The sequence below is a fragment of the Equus quagga genome, chromosome 14 (assembly GCF_021613505.1).
Source record: "Equus quagga isolate Etosha38 chromosome 14, UCLA_HA_Equagga_1.0, whole genome shotgun sequence".
NCBI lineage: Eukaryota > Metazoa > Chordata > Mammalia > Perissodactyla > Equidae > Equus > Equus quagga.
Genome location: NC_060280.1, coordinates 69486967 through 69503211, shown reverse-complemented (window position 1 = coordinate 69503211; position 16245 = coordinate 69486967). Strand labels below are relative to the sequence as shown.

Sequence of the window (16245 nt, the reverse complement as noted above, 5' to 3'; positions counted from 1 at the left end):
TGTGCATTTTTTATATTATTTCTTACAGTAATCATATTACAGTAATATATTATAATTATAACACAAATATATTAAAATATAAAAATTTTGTATTTTAATCATTGAGAACCAATGCTCAGAGAATGTCCTTACTAGTTGGTTTTAGTAATTAAAGAATATAAATAGCAAGAGCCAATAACAAGCAGCTTCTCAATTTGAAAAGTATCCAGATGATAGCCCAGGGACCCAAAGACAGCTCAAACCAGGTTTGAATAGTCCATCTTATCTGGCTTATGTACAGGGCTACCTAAAGGCAGGGAATTGGATTAGTCATGGGCATAGAATTTTACAACTTAAAGGAGCATTTGAGATCCAACCTTTACAATGTAGAGAAAGAACTGAATTCTGGAAAGGTTATTCAAACAAGAAGGCAGAGCAGGATCTAAAGCAGTGACTCTCAAACTTTTATGTATTGATAGAAAGGAGATTCTTACAACATAGATTCCTGAATCACAACCCCAGAGACGTTGATTCAGATCAGGGCTGGAGCCCAGGAATCTGTATGATTAATAAGCCTCCTGGGTGATTTAGCAACTGGTGGGCCTGAGACCACACTTTAAGAAACTCTAATCTGGAATCTAGACCTCAGGACTCTTAGTGCAACTTCTTCCCAAAGGACTATGCTGCCTCCCTACATCAGAAAACATTCCAAGCAATACATAAGAGTCTTTGTGATTCATATTAGTGCTCTTACTTCCTGGCTCAACAATTAATTCGTGATTGCATCATTCATTGAATAGTTTTCTTTGACTTGATCAGTTAGCCCCTATGATGTGCCAGGCACTGTGCCAGGAGCTAGAGATACAAAGATAAAAGACACAGCTCCACCTCCAAGGAAGTCAAGAGTAGTCGCTACCATTTCTTGAGCACTTTATTCATACGTGCGTCATACAGTTTATCTCATTTGCTTTCTCATTCCTTACCTTTAGATAAGCCTGTACGTAATAACAACATAATTTGGGAGTTTTTTCATATGTTGAGAATCATACATATTCTCTGCAACTTTTTCTTCACACTTAATATGTCTTAGAAGTATTTCTTTGTCTGTTGTTTCTTTATATATGTTTAGTCTTTATAATGGCTACAGAGTATTTCCCAGTATTGATGGACCATGTATTTAACCATGCCCATATTGACGAACATTAGATTGTTTATATTTTCTCCTATTACAAATAGTCCCATGATGGATTCCAAAGTAAATATTGTTGTCCCTGTTTTAGAAATGAGGAGATAGAGGCAAGTTAATCCCCTTGTCCCCTTACAATGGCCAGAACTAGGATTCAAACGGAGGCCTGTCTGTCTCAAAGAATACAAAGTTACTTTCTTTTCACTGTTATGCCTTTTAATAATTGAAGTAGAATAGGGTAAACACTTGACGAGGTGGGTACTACAGAATCACCAAAAACCTAGCTGCCAGTAGAACCTCCGGGTCATCTGAGGAAGGGACATTTGAGCAGAATCTAGGAGTCTTCTGGGCAGAAAGGGAGAAAGCCACTCTAGACAGAGGGGTAGGTTTATTACAAACCAATCAACCACACATGTTGATCACCTACTAGAGGAAACCTGTAATACACACTTGTGGAGAGATTTATAGAAAGAAGACATGATATTTGTGCACCAGGATCTTATAGCATGATTTGTGTGTGTGCGCATGAAATTTAACAGAGTAATAAGCTAGTGAGTACAGTGTAAATAAATACCTACATCATTTGGCAGCTTTGGCAGGGCCCTGGAAATGAGTGGGCCATGAGGTACTGTCTGCATGGTATGGCAAAGAAATTTCCCCTCCTAATAGCTCAGTTTCTTCCTCCGAAATGAAGAAAGTACTATCTAGTCTCTGCTTACTTGACAGGGGTGTTTCAAGGCTTGAATAATTTCTGTAAATGTTTTGAGCTCCTCCAAGGTATGTGTTCTGTAAATAGGAAGTATTAATAGCAGCTATCAGAACCAAAACAAAACTGAATTGGGCTGCAGTCATTTTCTGAGAAAGAAATACAAATGCCCATAAAGCATGAAGCTCACACTGGATCCGTCACTTTGACCCTTCTCTGGGCAGCCTGGGTCTCACGTAGGACATCGCAACAGCTCAGGCCCTGATCTCAAGTGGGAAAATTCGGGAGACTAGCTGGATTTTCCAACATTTAATTTCCCAGCTGATTACTATGATTAACAGCCCATCTGGCACAACCCATTTGTGAGGTATGTGTGTGCAGGGAAGCAGGACTCTAGTAAAGGCAGAGATCTAACAACAACAACAAAATGCCCAGTGGAGCCAACACTACTTTGGAGACTTCCACTAAGATGTTTAAATAGGAATTTCATCATAATAGCATTAGTGAGGCCGATAGGCCATATGTTGTAAGAAAGGCAGTTGGGGAGTGAGTGTTTCTCTTTCTCAGGGCTTTTATGATAGCTTAGTGAGGATTTGGTGCTACCTTTGTCTGCCATGGGTCTAGAGGGCAGTGAACATGCTAAGAAGAAAATCCAGCTCTGGGTTTCAGTAGCAACATATCAACATCTCTACCTGCAAACTCATGGAAACTAAGCACTGTCCGGGGAGACGCACAATTACACTCCTGCACAGGGGTGGCGGTGATAATTCTGGGCAGTGGAGGGGGACCCCTACCTCATGCTCCCATTGCTCTTACCTCCCCAAAGAAAGCTCTGAGCAGTGAGCAGAGGAAGCCATGTGGTAGCTCTCATAGCTTCATAGCCCCTTCAGTGTGACTGCAGTTCCAAATCTATCCACCGGCAGCTGATCTCATAAGCACTAATAGGACTTACAGATGTGTAGAAACTAAGGTTATGATGCTCAGCTGAGCTCCCGGATGGAATTTCTTGTAATGTTCTGTTACCCAGGGGATCCAACGTAAACCTGCTCCAGACAGAGTTTTATTGTGTTTTATTTCTGAGCTCCAAACGCGCTTTCTCTTTGGAGGTCAAGCCTCTAAGCCTCCTTGAAAATTCCTACCTCATAGGTAGAGACTCCTGACTCCTGTGGTCACCACTTCTGCTGGGGGCTCCAGGTCCACAAGGAAAACTCATCAGTGACTTGATCTTAATCCCTCGCTGCGTGTGCACAGGTCACTGAGAAACATCTGGTGGCCCTGACCCTTCGTATCCATTTGCCAAATGTATCGAAGTGGGGAGGAACTGAAGAACCCATCTGCAGTCCTCTGTGGTGATAGAGGGATGGACTAGGTAATGTCTGACTTCAGAAGGACCTGTGAGCTCTATCTATTTTGCCCAGTTGAAAAAGAATTGATGACCTCCCTACAACAGTTGGAAGATCTTCACCTCTACAGGCTGTTATGCTGAGTTTCTTTGGGACAAGTCTAGGAAAGTATCCTCTACTTCGTCTCAGAAATGTGAAAATAAAGCTGGCTTCTGCACGGTTGGAATTAATACCAAACTGCCCTTTGGGAGATTCCTACCCTGTGTCTCAAGAAGGTGGACTTCGCAGCCCATAATGTGGGGTTCAACAGAGAAGCTAGATGAATAGGTAGTGAGAAAGTCTCTGATGTGGTTCTCTTGGGCTTCTATTTCTGAAAATGGACTTTTGCTTTAATTTCTTGGACCATACACTAAAGCTTTACCTTCCTGTAGGGGCAGAAGTCTATTAGCAATCTATGAATTGCAGTGAGACTTCGATTACAGTGATGAAGCTTCCTCAAGGCCTAAGGATTTCTAGTGAGCTCTGTGGCTGAGTGTCCTGAATAAAGGGCAAGTCTACTGATTCTGGGTTCTGTTCAGCCAAAGCTGAATAACGTCCTAGCAGGAGGGAGCTCAGCAAAGTCAATGAGATAGGATGGGAAGCATCCCTATCTCACTGTAGTGTCTTCTCCTTGCCCCTGCTTGCCCTCACCTAGCACCAGGGGCCTTCCAAGCTTCAACAGGGGAAATGGTAATGCCAATCTGGACCGATTGCATTGCCCAGGGAGAGATCTCTGTCATAAGATGTATCATCTCACATAAATTCTAAGGAGAACTAGATTAGGATTAATGGATTTGGCATCCCTGCCTGCACAGAAATTGTTCCTCTCCATGAGTTTTCTTACCTTCAACAGAGACTTAGCTGTCAGTAGGTTTGCATGTCTCAGTGATTGGAGGAAGAGGATGGGAATTGTTTTGCTATTTTTTCTATCTTGCTCCAGTAACTTAGAGTGTACTCTAAAGATCGTGTGAATAAAATCTGTAGGACCTATTTCAAGCATGGTAAAAATCAACCTGAACTCCCTCTTTAATTAGCTGGAATGTGCAGAAATAAAATGATAATAACAATAATACTTTCCAGGAATCCAAAAATTTATCACATAGAGGTTGCTGAACAGCTCATCCCCATTGTCACGAGGAAGACAAAGAAATACTGATACAGGAAGAGTTTGGGGTCAGTCAGGAATGGCAAACAGTTAGTATGTGTTTCATCATCAGCCTCCTTCCCCCATGGCAGTGATAACTTAATGAACGCTCATGAAACTCTTTCTCACTGAGATCAGACAGGATTTCAGAATCCTTCTCAGGTTGAACTCCAGACAGCCTCTACCAGTCAGTCAGAGTTGGCATAAAGGGCTTAATTTTTAAAAATAAAAATAAAAATAAAAATGGTGGCATCTTGAGTTATTCATGGCATAATAAAACTGTTTCAAAAAGGGATTTTGAACTATATCTGTGGCTTTTGCCAGCCTTTTCTGTTTACAAATTATTTACATGGGATTCAAGACTCAACTTTCCACTTACTCCACCCATTCTTGTCTACCGCCCCAAAAATATCACACCAAAAGAAATGGGAAATATGATCCTGCTTTTATGAGCCATCCATGAGGTGATGTCTGGTCCATATTAAATGTCAGAAATAAATTATTTATGTGAAATGAAAATACAGAGATGTGACTATATTATGGATATTAATCGTCCCCAAGAATAGCAGCTTAACCACCTTGAATGCCCCCTGAGGGACACTAGCACTTTTTCAATTATACTTTAATAGCCACTTGCCTTGGGAATATTTAGAAAATATGTAAACATTTTACAGAGGACACTGAATTTGATGTTCTTTCTTCAAATCTTGAATCTATCCCCTCCTCAGTCCTATCCCATTTGTGAAAACAAATACGGAGTCAGCGAGCACCAACAATTACCTCAGGTAATGGATAGATGGACTTTAGTCTGTGTTTAGATAGATAGGCTAAAACTATTTTGCAGAATCAGGAGCCTATGACCTGTTATCTGTCATGGATGATCAGAGGTACAGGAACGCACAGTTGGATTAGGTTGACTAGAACACACTGCTGGAGACCTTTCTCAGCCTTAACTGACCTCTGATGTCAATCTCCAATATGAGCATTTGGTTGCTTATTCTTTGGGGTTACCCAAGATAGCAGCTGCTAGAGGACACGTGGCCAGTGTTTTCTATATCTTGGGATTATAGGTGATACAAGATGGCTGACTGACAAGTAAGGTAGAATGAAAGAAGGGGTGCCATGAAATTCCTTCAGTCTGACCTAGGACTTTCTCACCAGTTTGGGGAGGGAAGGGGAATCTTGATGCTGCCATTGCAATAATATATGAGCTTTGGAAAGACACTTTCCTCTATGTCAGCTCTCCACAGCATTGTAGAGTAGTAATACCAGCTGGACTTAGGGGACAATTACTGAATCATGTGTAAAGCATTTTGCAGTCTGAAGCATTAGCTCATAAAAGATGGAAAGGCAAAACATTCTGTTCCTTACCCTGTATATGGGGCATAAGACTGAATTTCAGGGCAGAGTAAGGGAAGGTCAGTTTACAAAATGTAAAAGAGATGTGGTCTTTGACCTCAAGATTAGAGGTGACAGATTTGGATGGCAAATATATATATATATATATATATATATATGCGCACAGAGACACACAGATACACACACACACGGACCTATACCCCTGTTAAAAATAGAAGTTGTATTACTTTATACTTTAAGATGTGTCTGTGTAGCATTTAAGTTTGCCAGTCGCTATTAATATGGCTATTTTTCTTTCTGCATCTCAAAGAACAGACTCCTTAAAGATTTTCCAATATGATGTGAAAAACCATGGTTTTTATCTGAAAGTTCTCTGAGTTGACTTCTTGCGCATCTGATGCAGTCTTTCTTCTAGGCTCACCTAGCTAGGTTAATCGTTTGTTTACTGGTATCTTTCCTTTTTCCACAAAGGATTGGCAGGGTTGCAGGGAGGGTAGGTGGTGCTGTAATAAAAGGTATCTAATATGTTTTCTGTTCTTTTGGGAATTTGAGAAAGCAGTAAGCCAACTTATAAAGGAAAGCATTTTTTGGACAATGTAAATGGAAAAGAATCCTCTGTTGCAGGACCTAGTTGCTACATTGATCCTGTAAATTAGTTCTTCCTCTCTTGGATGATATAGGCTCATGTAGTTCCTAGCAAATATGTCTTCACATTAGGGTGAGACAGTCCTTCTATTTCCAGCAGGCAGGACGAATAGGCCAAGGGGCGACTAGGCAGGATTTCCCGGGGTTCGGGCTACTGCAGCTTCCTGGACAAATGAAAAAATGCAGGTGTCACTCCCCTGCCCCCAGGCCAACCAGGTCACAGGGTAATTGCCCTGTTGCCTGCTGGGTTAGGCCCACCCTGCCCTTCTCCCTCAAGGTTCATTTTTCATTTTGATTGAGTCATGATAGCTTAGTGCCACAAAACGTCCGAGGATATGCCTGGTAGGGAAAAGGTCATAAAGGACTCCAGTGATCTCCCCTTCCCTAAAATCCAGGCCTCGGTTTCATGAGTCATTTGAAAAGGATGGACAATCAGAGCTGGTTGCAGGGTTATGTCTTTCTCTGCGAATGGCAGGAGTGAAATCTCCATCTTGCTAGCTGAAGAGTTGCCTGGCTGCCTTATTTCAACTGAGGCAGCACAGCTTGCTTTAGCTTTGAAGTGTGAAAGCCAAATAAAGGTTGGCAAAGGGAAGGGATAGAAGCTGCATAGCCTTCTTGGAGCATGAAGAGACACATTCGGCCCTGTGCACTGAATGCAGAAACTTTTCCCATCTCTTTACCAATCCCTCATCCATAGCCACCCTTGAGAATTGTGACTAAAACAGCACAAGCTTGGTTGGTTGCCCCTCACTGGAGCTTTTCTGTGGTGGCTGGTGGTCGGACATTGTGAACTTTAATTTGGGAAGGAACCAAGCAGATGTTCACTCTCCAGCTATCTGGGTGAGTGTCTTGCTAAGCTATCCATGAGAGCGACCAGGGACACACACACACACAACACAGATACATGAACACACACACACATGCAAACATACAAACACAAACATACACACACACACACAGATCTGACTTTGATTTGCCCCAGTGCCCTGAGCAATGAGTTAGGCTATTTATTGTCCTACCCCCTCTATGTCCTAGGGAAGATTTTAGAAATTCTAATACGGGAGGCTGAGAAAGGAAAATATTGGCTTCTACAGTACAAACATCTCTGTCCTGAAAGAAAATGTTAATTTTCCCCTAAATCAAATGTTGACATATATCAGCTGCTGCTGAAGATGTGTCACTATGGGAGACGTTCTTGCTCCGGATCAGGGATATTGGACTGGACTCTCCTCTGAAACGCTAGATGCTTTAGAATCTGAACAGGTTTGGTTAAGAGGTTCTATGAATTGTTCCAGTTTGTTTTCAAAAAGCTGATCTCTGTGGGACCCCGTCCTGAGCAGGGGACAGGGGACAGGGTGCCACTTTGTGGAGCGCACTGTTTTCTGCAGAAGCTGGGCCCCCAAGTTGGCACCTGCAATGATTTAGGCACTGCTTATCTCTGCCAGGGGATATAGGATTTTAATTGGAGATGTGGGAGGAGGGGAAAAGGCGAGGGGCACGGAGAAAGGATGGAATCCACAGGCAAAGAGAAATTTCCAGCACTAGATGTTTTACCCGACCCTTTTCCCTCTGCCCCCAAAACACGCAGTCTAAGTATTCTTTGTTCAACACCTATGTTTAAAAAATTCCAAATTAAATTCCCCGATTATCTCTCTCTCTCTCTCTCTCACACACACTCACACACACACACACATCCTTTTAACTTGTTAAGTTTGAAAGATGATGATATATACAACCAGCGTGCTTTGCCAGTCTGCACAGTGAAGGCCAAGATTAATGCAGAAGGTTGGTGCAATGTTGCCGCAGAGCAGCGTGATCAGAATACAAGATGGAGCAGAGGGGGAAAGGCCAAGAAATATGTCTGTGCTTGGAGTTTACACAAGTCTCCTTAGCAACTTGTCTGAATTTATTTTTCCCTTACTGTGTGTGGGTTTCTTCCAAACCCTGAGTGAAATGAGAGTTGAATTTCTAACCGACCCCTGTTTCTCTGCTTCGAGGGTGAAACTGTTTCACTTGGTTAGCCAGCCTGTCTCTCTCTTATTGGCTCTTTCTCCCCCCAAACCCTCCCCTGTGTAGGTAGCTCTGATCCTCTGCATTGTGACTTTGTGGACTGTTGGTAGCTTTCCAGAAATTCACATCTCCATGGGGGAATGAGAGAGCCTGTTTCTGATGGCCACAGCTGTGCAGATTTCTGCTGCAGCCTTGCAGCTTCTAGTGCATGCTCTTGTGTGTGGCATACGTGTAAATGTGCCTGTTTATACGCCTGTGTGTTGTAAAATAGGGAGAAATAGCAGAGCTCACTTCCTCTTGACTATTTCTTTTCTTTTTCTGTCTTGCTCCTCTCCGTTTCTATCTCTCATCATCCCTCAACACACACACACACATATACACACACCCAAGGTCCTGTAATTCTAATTGGGAGATGAATAGAAAGCTATTAGAAAAAAACCCCTGACTTTTAGAAACCTGGTATGTTGGCTTTTACATGACCAGGCTCGCTTCAGGAGAGACTAACCATAAATACTGCAGTGGTTTTACTGAAAATTGCTTTACCTTGAAATAACTCTAGGGGAGTAGAGGTGCTGCCTCATTGGAGCCGATGTTGAATATAAATTTTAATATTCTTCCTTCTTGCACCCTCCCCTTTTAGAGTCAGGGGAAAAAAGAAACCTAGCCAAAAAATGTTAAGGTTTGATTTTGGCTCTTTTACAAACAGATGTTGCTTGTCATTTTGTTGTTGTTAAGCAGGCACCAGATTGGACCAAGCAGCAGTGTGCATGCATGCATGTGTGTGTCTGTGTGTGTGCATGTGTGTGTGTGAAAGGGAGAGAAAGAGGGGAAAGAGGGAGGGTAAGGGAGAGAGAGAGAGGCTTGGGGGAGAGAAAAAGAGAGTTGTGGGGTGGATAAAGGGCTGGAAGGCAAAAACAGATTGATTTTGGGAAAAGTTGAGAGCAAAAAAGTAGGTAATATAGGTTAATACCTTTTTTCTTTCCAAACTTCAATTTGGCTAAGACTGTATAAAATCGTATTCTATTTGATAGTTTGCTGTTTTTCCAAAGTAAGAGGGAAATGTGGAAATCAGTAGACGTGGACGTGGAGAGCACTAGGTGAGAAAAGCTGACCTCTTCTAGGCTGAAAGGCAGGGAGAGGGTTGGTAGGCTGTTCATGTGCTCCTCTCAGCAACTATACCTGGAGTCTATACCTGGAGTAGGTCGAAGGTCTTTATCTGGAGTAGGTCGAAGGTCTTTCTGTCCCAGTGGAACTTAGTTTCTTGTGTTTGACGGTTGCTTCTTTTTGTAAGTATCATCGGGGAGGTTCCAGGCTCTTTTGTACTCTTCCCAGAATAAGAATCCCGTTGTCAAACAGTCAAGGTTCTAAGGAAATACTGACTGTTTGCATATTGCACATCTCTTTGCTTGCAGGATCCGAGTAATTTAATCCTCAATTCTTTCCCAAGCCACCCTATACCCTCACTTAATTCGTAGCTTTCTAATGCAATGGTGGTATACTTTCTCAAGAGCAAAACATAGCTTTGAATATCAAAGTGTTAACGTTGGCTGGCATAGAGGAAGCCTTGTGCAGCGTATAGTCCATGTACATTAAAGAAGTGAAAGATGTCTAATTTTCAAAATATGTATCTGACGTTCCATATCAGAACAAGTGTCTTCTATTTTTTTTTAATTTTAATTCTTTTAAAAACCTTCCTGGCTTTATTAACAGTATAGCTAGAAAGGAAGTTGTAGGTTGGCATCATTGTTTGCATTTTAGAAAGGAAGGAAAATTGTCATCCTGAGCAAACTTATTGCTTTCAAAAGTGAAAGTAGTCTGCTTAGCCAGCTGCACACGAAACAACTTGTTACTGGCAGCCTCTTAGGCTTTTGTTTCATCGAGTATGTCAAAAGCAAATTTGCCTCCAATTTCTCACTCTTAAATGGTTGATCTCTGTTATACATCTGTTGTAAGTGAACATTTAGTGGGTTTAAGATTGTTTTTAAATTACCGAAAAACAAAAAGCCCACTACTCTGATAATCTGAGGCATCTTTTGTTTTAGCTCAATCTGTCTTATTCTATCATGCCATTTTTCACCTCTTTGTTCTTTAGTCCACCTAGCCACACTTTCATTTTTCATTTTACATAAAATATTTATTTTTTTAATACAGGGGGATGTGTGGTAGGACGATTATAAATATCAATTTCTAATTTTCCCTGAAAGGAAAATTTGCCTGAAAGGAGCACTAAAACCATGGCATTGCTTTGCCAGTCTCCTCCCTCTTCTGCTTCCTTCTGGTCAGTTTTTCCTGGGTAGAGAAGAATTAATTCTACCTAAGCTAGCTGGCTGTGGTGCCAGAAGCCTCTGCATTGCATGCTTGAGAGACGCTCCTGCACTGGGGTCCGGTATCCTGGTGGCAATATCGCAGGTGGATAACGCGTGGGGTGACGCATGGCACCAGTGAATTTCTCTTGGAGCAGCAATCGCTGGATGTGCCTCTTTTGTTGAGGTGATTGGATCTTTCTACAAAAATCGAGGGCTGCAGAGGGTGAGAGAAAAGACATCAGGAAAACTGAAAAACCATAGGAGACCAAAGACTAGCTGTCACCCCTCTTCATGATGTCGGGGAGAATGCCAAGGGTAGATTTGAGTTTTCTCTCTCTCTTCTTTCCTTCTTTCTTTCTTTCTTTCTCTCTCTCTCGCTTTCTGTTTCATTCTCTTTCTTTTTCTCTCTTTCTGTCTCCCTCTCTGTGTCTTTCCTTTCTCTTTCTTTCTTTCTTTGCTTTATAAAAAGTTGCTCTATCCCCTCAGGACAAAGAAGGTCTGCTGAGATTCTGTACAAGAGGTACATCTTTGAAAAAGAAGGAGGGTGGAGGGCAGGAAATCTTTCTGCTGGTGCCGTTCTGCTGACATCACCATGGATTTGGTGTTCAAGTCCATAGCCAGGCAAAACTCAAATACATTTTCCCTTTTGCAAGCAGCTGCACAGTGAGTTTGCCTTCCATTAGTAAAGGAACAATGAGGGAAAAGCAAACCCTGCGTCTAAAACATGGCCAATGAAAGAACGTTGGAATGGAAGCCAAGAATCCTGCTGTGGTGGAAAGGGGATAGACTCATGAATCCACCACAATCAGATATTTTACTTCTTTCTAACAGCCCCATCAGCAGAGAGAAATAATGACTCCCGAATCATTTCAGAATCAAAAAGTTAAAACGATGTCTCAATGATGCTACATCATGCCAGGTAATGATTGCCCAACTTGATTATACCTTAACCATTCTTAATTATTGATAGCCTAGCTCTTAATCATGTTTAGCAAATGAGCGGTTTGGTATAAAACATTGGAATTTGGGAGTATTGCGAGACTTCACATTCCTATTGGATCATTTTTCTGGTAAAATCGTTCTCAAGGTCTGTCGGCAGCCAGGGAAATTCCAGGAAAAAATGCGAAAGTGACTTATTTGCAGAATCTTTATATCGTGTATAGTTCTGGAAAATGAAGTAAATGTAATGCTGCCCCGTGATTTTCTAGAATTACTTTTATTCCAGTTTTTGATGTTCCTTTTTACTCTTGTTCTGGCATTAATTTTAATTTAGCTTTACAAAAGAATTGGGTGACAAAAAGAAACCAGACAAAAAACAAGCAAAGAATCTTGATCCATTTAAAATAATTTTATTTTCCAGACACGGGCGAATGGTTTGAAGATATTGGCCTAGCAAGATGGCAACGGGTTTAAAAAATTCATAAGATTCATAGGATTCATAAGAAGTTACTTTTTTCAGGTAATGGTATTTTCCTATAATTTCCCAAACCTTCCATTTCCTCAAGTTTTGCAAATTTTTAGGGCCTGCTTGAATGATTTAATTATGAAGAATAACTGCACTTTAAACTTGATTTGTAAAAATAGCAACCAGTTTTATAATATTCGTAGCCAATGAGTAGAGCAGCCATGGCATTCAATTCTGTGGAGTTCAGAAAATGTTTTGAAAGTTATTACTTAACAGTGCTTATTTCTTTTGACAATGATTTAGGCAGAACTCATGTGAAACTATCGGGCACTGTCCATAAACTCTGTGACTATCTTGGGTAATTGAATTTAAAAATATGAGTATTAGAGGATTGTCTCTAAAAAGCCTACCATGTGCCCTGAATTCCTGGAAGATAGGTCTCATATAAATTGCATAATAACAATAATGGTGTTTTAACTTTCAGCCTAGATTGGTAATACTATAAGGCATTTTATGGAACTATCCTTATACATGTGCAGTAACTACGATTTGAGCTCAGCTATCATGATATAGGTAGTTTTCTTTTAGTATTCCTAAAGGACTTTGTGCCGCTTAAAAATGTTTGATAACATAAATGATATATTTTCTTGATAAATTACTTTACACTGCTTTTGCTATTGTTTATAGGCGTTAGCCTACATTTTCCAACTTAATTATTAGTGTTACCATGTAAGAGAGCCCAACAGAATCTTGGTTAATAAGGCAAGCCAAAATTTCCTCTGAAAAGAACCCTTATTTTTTTCCCCAACACAAAGAAGGTTCTTGAAGGAGGCATCCAATTAATATTTTTGGGAAAATACCTACTCCCAAACAAACCATTTTTCTGCTAGGTCAGTATTTGATTTTCTTTTTTTTCTGCAGCGTAGGCATCTTCTAATTTCTCTTTTATTTTCTGAAATTAAAACCGGATTGTTTAGAAGCTAACACTACAAACCATTTGGAATGAATAACTTCTCTCTGTCCTAAATTTGCCCAAAAAAAGATACAGAGATGGCCCCAATTGAAACACAGCATTGACCTCCTTTCTATGGACTTCAAGGGTGCAAATTCATGAAGGAGGTGCTACTTGAATGTAAATGTGACACTTTGACAGATCTTTGTCCATTGCTAACAAATATTGTGTTCTATCTTTTTAATAAATATGATAATGACAATTAGTTCTCATGACTTTGGGAGCCTGGGCCTATTCCTTCCCATTTTAATAAGAGCGCCTACATCTCACGTGTTCCAGAAATCTTTAACAGTGTTCAAAGTGCCCATCCTCAAATACTTCTGGCTCCAGGCCTTTGTCAGAGGGATCAAAGGAAAAGAGACTTGAATTTTATTTTAAAATTTTTTATTTTAGAAAGGAAATGAACATTTTTAAATAAAATAAAATAAAGACCATTTTGAGGTGACTGGTTTGGATCCATTTACTTCCACTTGCTATTGTTGTTTCTTTGGATCTAAAAGTCAAGCCACGGAGCTGCAACTAAGTTCTTGGTTTTGGCACCCTTCACAGCGCCAGGCGGCTCCAAGCAATTGCAGCCACAGCTCAGTCCTGATGAAACAGGCGGCAGTGAAGTGTTGATGAGCAGTTGCGTCTCAGCCCCTATTCATTCTTTTGTTGGTTTCCCGTTCTCTTGCTTTCACCTTTCACCTTTGTGTATATAACAGCCTCCTCTTTTCTCTGAATAATTCCCAAATTTGGCTCTTTTTTGTTGTTAGTAGAGTCTCCCAGATTCTTGAGAACGGAATGAATGTTCATATGTCGAGGCAAAGGAGATAAAGTTTTTGTGAGCTAGGATCTATAGACATTGCTAACAAAAATTGAAAAGGTCTCTTTTTAGGTCCTGCAAAGAGCTGGAGGCATATGTTTTTCCCAGTGTTTAGAAAGGGGGACTATTTTGCTTTTCATCATGCATCCTTGAAGTACTTATGATTAAGACTGTCTTCAATACAATTAACAAAAGGAACCATTAATGAAAGTTCATTGTCTTGGATGTTCCATTCTTACAAGTGAACATTGGTTTTGAAGAAAGGATTTTATGTTGACAAATGAAATCCTTTTATAAGAAGGCCTCAGAAACAGATTCATTCCTACATCCTGGAGCAATTTCGGGGGAAGAAATTATACAATTTCTTTTCTGGTTGAAGTTTTATAAAATATGCCCTAACTTGCTCATTGTTGGTGTTTGGACCAATAATGAGGGTGGGTATGAGGGTGGAGTGCAAACATAAATACAAACTTTTCCTGAAGATGAATCTTTCAATGTAATATAGCTGGAAATGTCCTCTAGAATAGTTTTCGGAAAATGCTAGCCTATTGGAGGTGTTTTATTCCAGCTGTTTTCCAGAATGCAAATAGGAAAGGAAAAGTTCACCATCCTTTTTCATGTAATTACAGGTATTTAACAAAATGAGGGGCCCACCGGCTGGTGTAGTGGTTAAGTTTGTGCCCTCCACTTCGGCAGCCTGGGGTTCTCTGGTTCAGATCCTGGGCATGAATCTACACACTGCTCATCGAAGTCACTGTGTGGTGGCCTCCCACATACCAAATAGAGGAAGATTGGCCCAGATGTTAGCTCTCGGCCAATCTTCCTCAATCAAACCAAACCAAACCAAACCAGAACATGAATTTTGGCTGTCATGTTTCCCTCTCTCTCTGCCAACAATTTAAAAAATTTTCTTTATCCTGCTGATTTGCATACGATATCACTTTGCCCTGATGTGTGTTAAGAACTGAATGAGTCTTCTGTAGTATTAAATAGTAAATGACAAGGTTTACCTAAAGCTCACTGTACCTGTGGAGTAAGTGAAAACAAAGGGAGATATGTGGGGGAGAACAGAGAAGATGCAGGATGAAGTCTTTCCATTTCTGGCATAAAACCATAGAATGGCAGAACCTTTGATTGGACTAATGATTTTAACGTTTTATTTTCAGACATGTCAAACCCCCAAACAAGAGAAGATACTGAGGCCTGTTGCCACAAACCCGTAGATCCGAACTTGTGGTGATAGTCCACACAAGCTTGTGTCTATAGGTATGTGTCTGTTAGGCAATCTCACAGACCGCGGGCTTTGGCTGTGTGCCACTCAATATCCCTTCAAATACCTTTATTCTCCCTTTCTTCCCCTTAGTTTGCTTTAAGAGTGGTAGAAATGGAAAGAGGGGCTGACATGGAGGAAGGAGAACTTTTGATCTGAAATGGATGAGGTTCTTCGATGATTAATTTATAGGCTTGCCTTCAACTTCCTTATCTCTTATAACTACTCTGAGCTGTCAAATTAAGAGACTGGGCTTGCAGATGAGGCGGCAAGAATTTCTGTGACTCAGACAGCTTACTGTTGAGTGATGAGTAAATTGATACATAAACAAGGGTTTGTTTTGTTTTCTGTAAGCCTGACTAATGGTTTTCAGAGTTATTATGATCTTTTTTGGAAACTGACAGAGACGTGTTTTCAAGACCTGTTTCACCCTAGTTTGAGTTATACCTTACAGCAATTCTTCCTCACTCATTGCTCTCCAAGCGCAGTCAAATCAGTCCTTATCTTTAAAAATAAAACTAATGAGAGGAATGAATGTGCTTAACTATTTATCCTTCTATAAATACCCAGCACTGTAAGAAAAAGAACTTTTTATAAAAAAGAATTAGCCTGTTTAAGTCCAACTTCATACTTGGCCAGGGCTGTTTTATAAGTCTTCACCATGTTTAAAAGGCTGGAATGAAAATAATTTTATCCCCTTGCCTCTTAAATGTCACCATTGTGCCAGGATTGGAAAGCCAAACTGACTAGAGATCAAAGCAAAACTGGCTGTATTTGTCTCATTCCAACAATGTGAGCTGAAGAGTCTGTAAACAGAACCCAGGGTGAAAAGTTGATCAGATTTGGATAACTCTTAAACTTTTGCATTCCCTTTTGGTCAAACATAGTGCCAGGAATTCTCGTAAGATTTTTTTTTTCTATGCAGCCTCATCTAGCAAAAAGAGTTCAATATGAAGTAGTTATTGAGTTAACATCAGCAAGAAGTTTGAAACTCAAGTAGATACATTTTATTTCATTAAATTCTGTTTCCTCTTAA

The 16245-nt window shown here is 40.6% G+C and overlaps 1 long non-coding RNA gene across 3 annotated transcripts in view; it reads left to right on the top strand.

Annotated features, from left to right (window-relative positions):
* Window positions 1-15200, top strand: part of LOC124225341 (uncharacterized) — a 193023-nt gene extending 177823 nt beyond the window's left edge. For 2 of the 3 annotated variants that reach the window (XR_006885063.1, XR_006885065.1), the window contains exons 5-6: window positions 12078-12176; window positions 15106-15200. This is a non-coding gene — a long non-coding RNA (uncharacterized LOC124225341). Of the gene's footprint in view, window positions 1-11548; window positions 11637-12077; window positions 12177-15105 lie in introns of all 3 variants that reach the window. The other variant, XR_006885064.1, reaches the window with a different exon arrangement.
* The last annotated feature ends 1045 nt before the right edge of the window (window positions 15201-16245 follow it).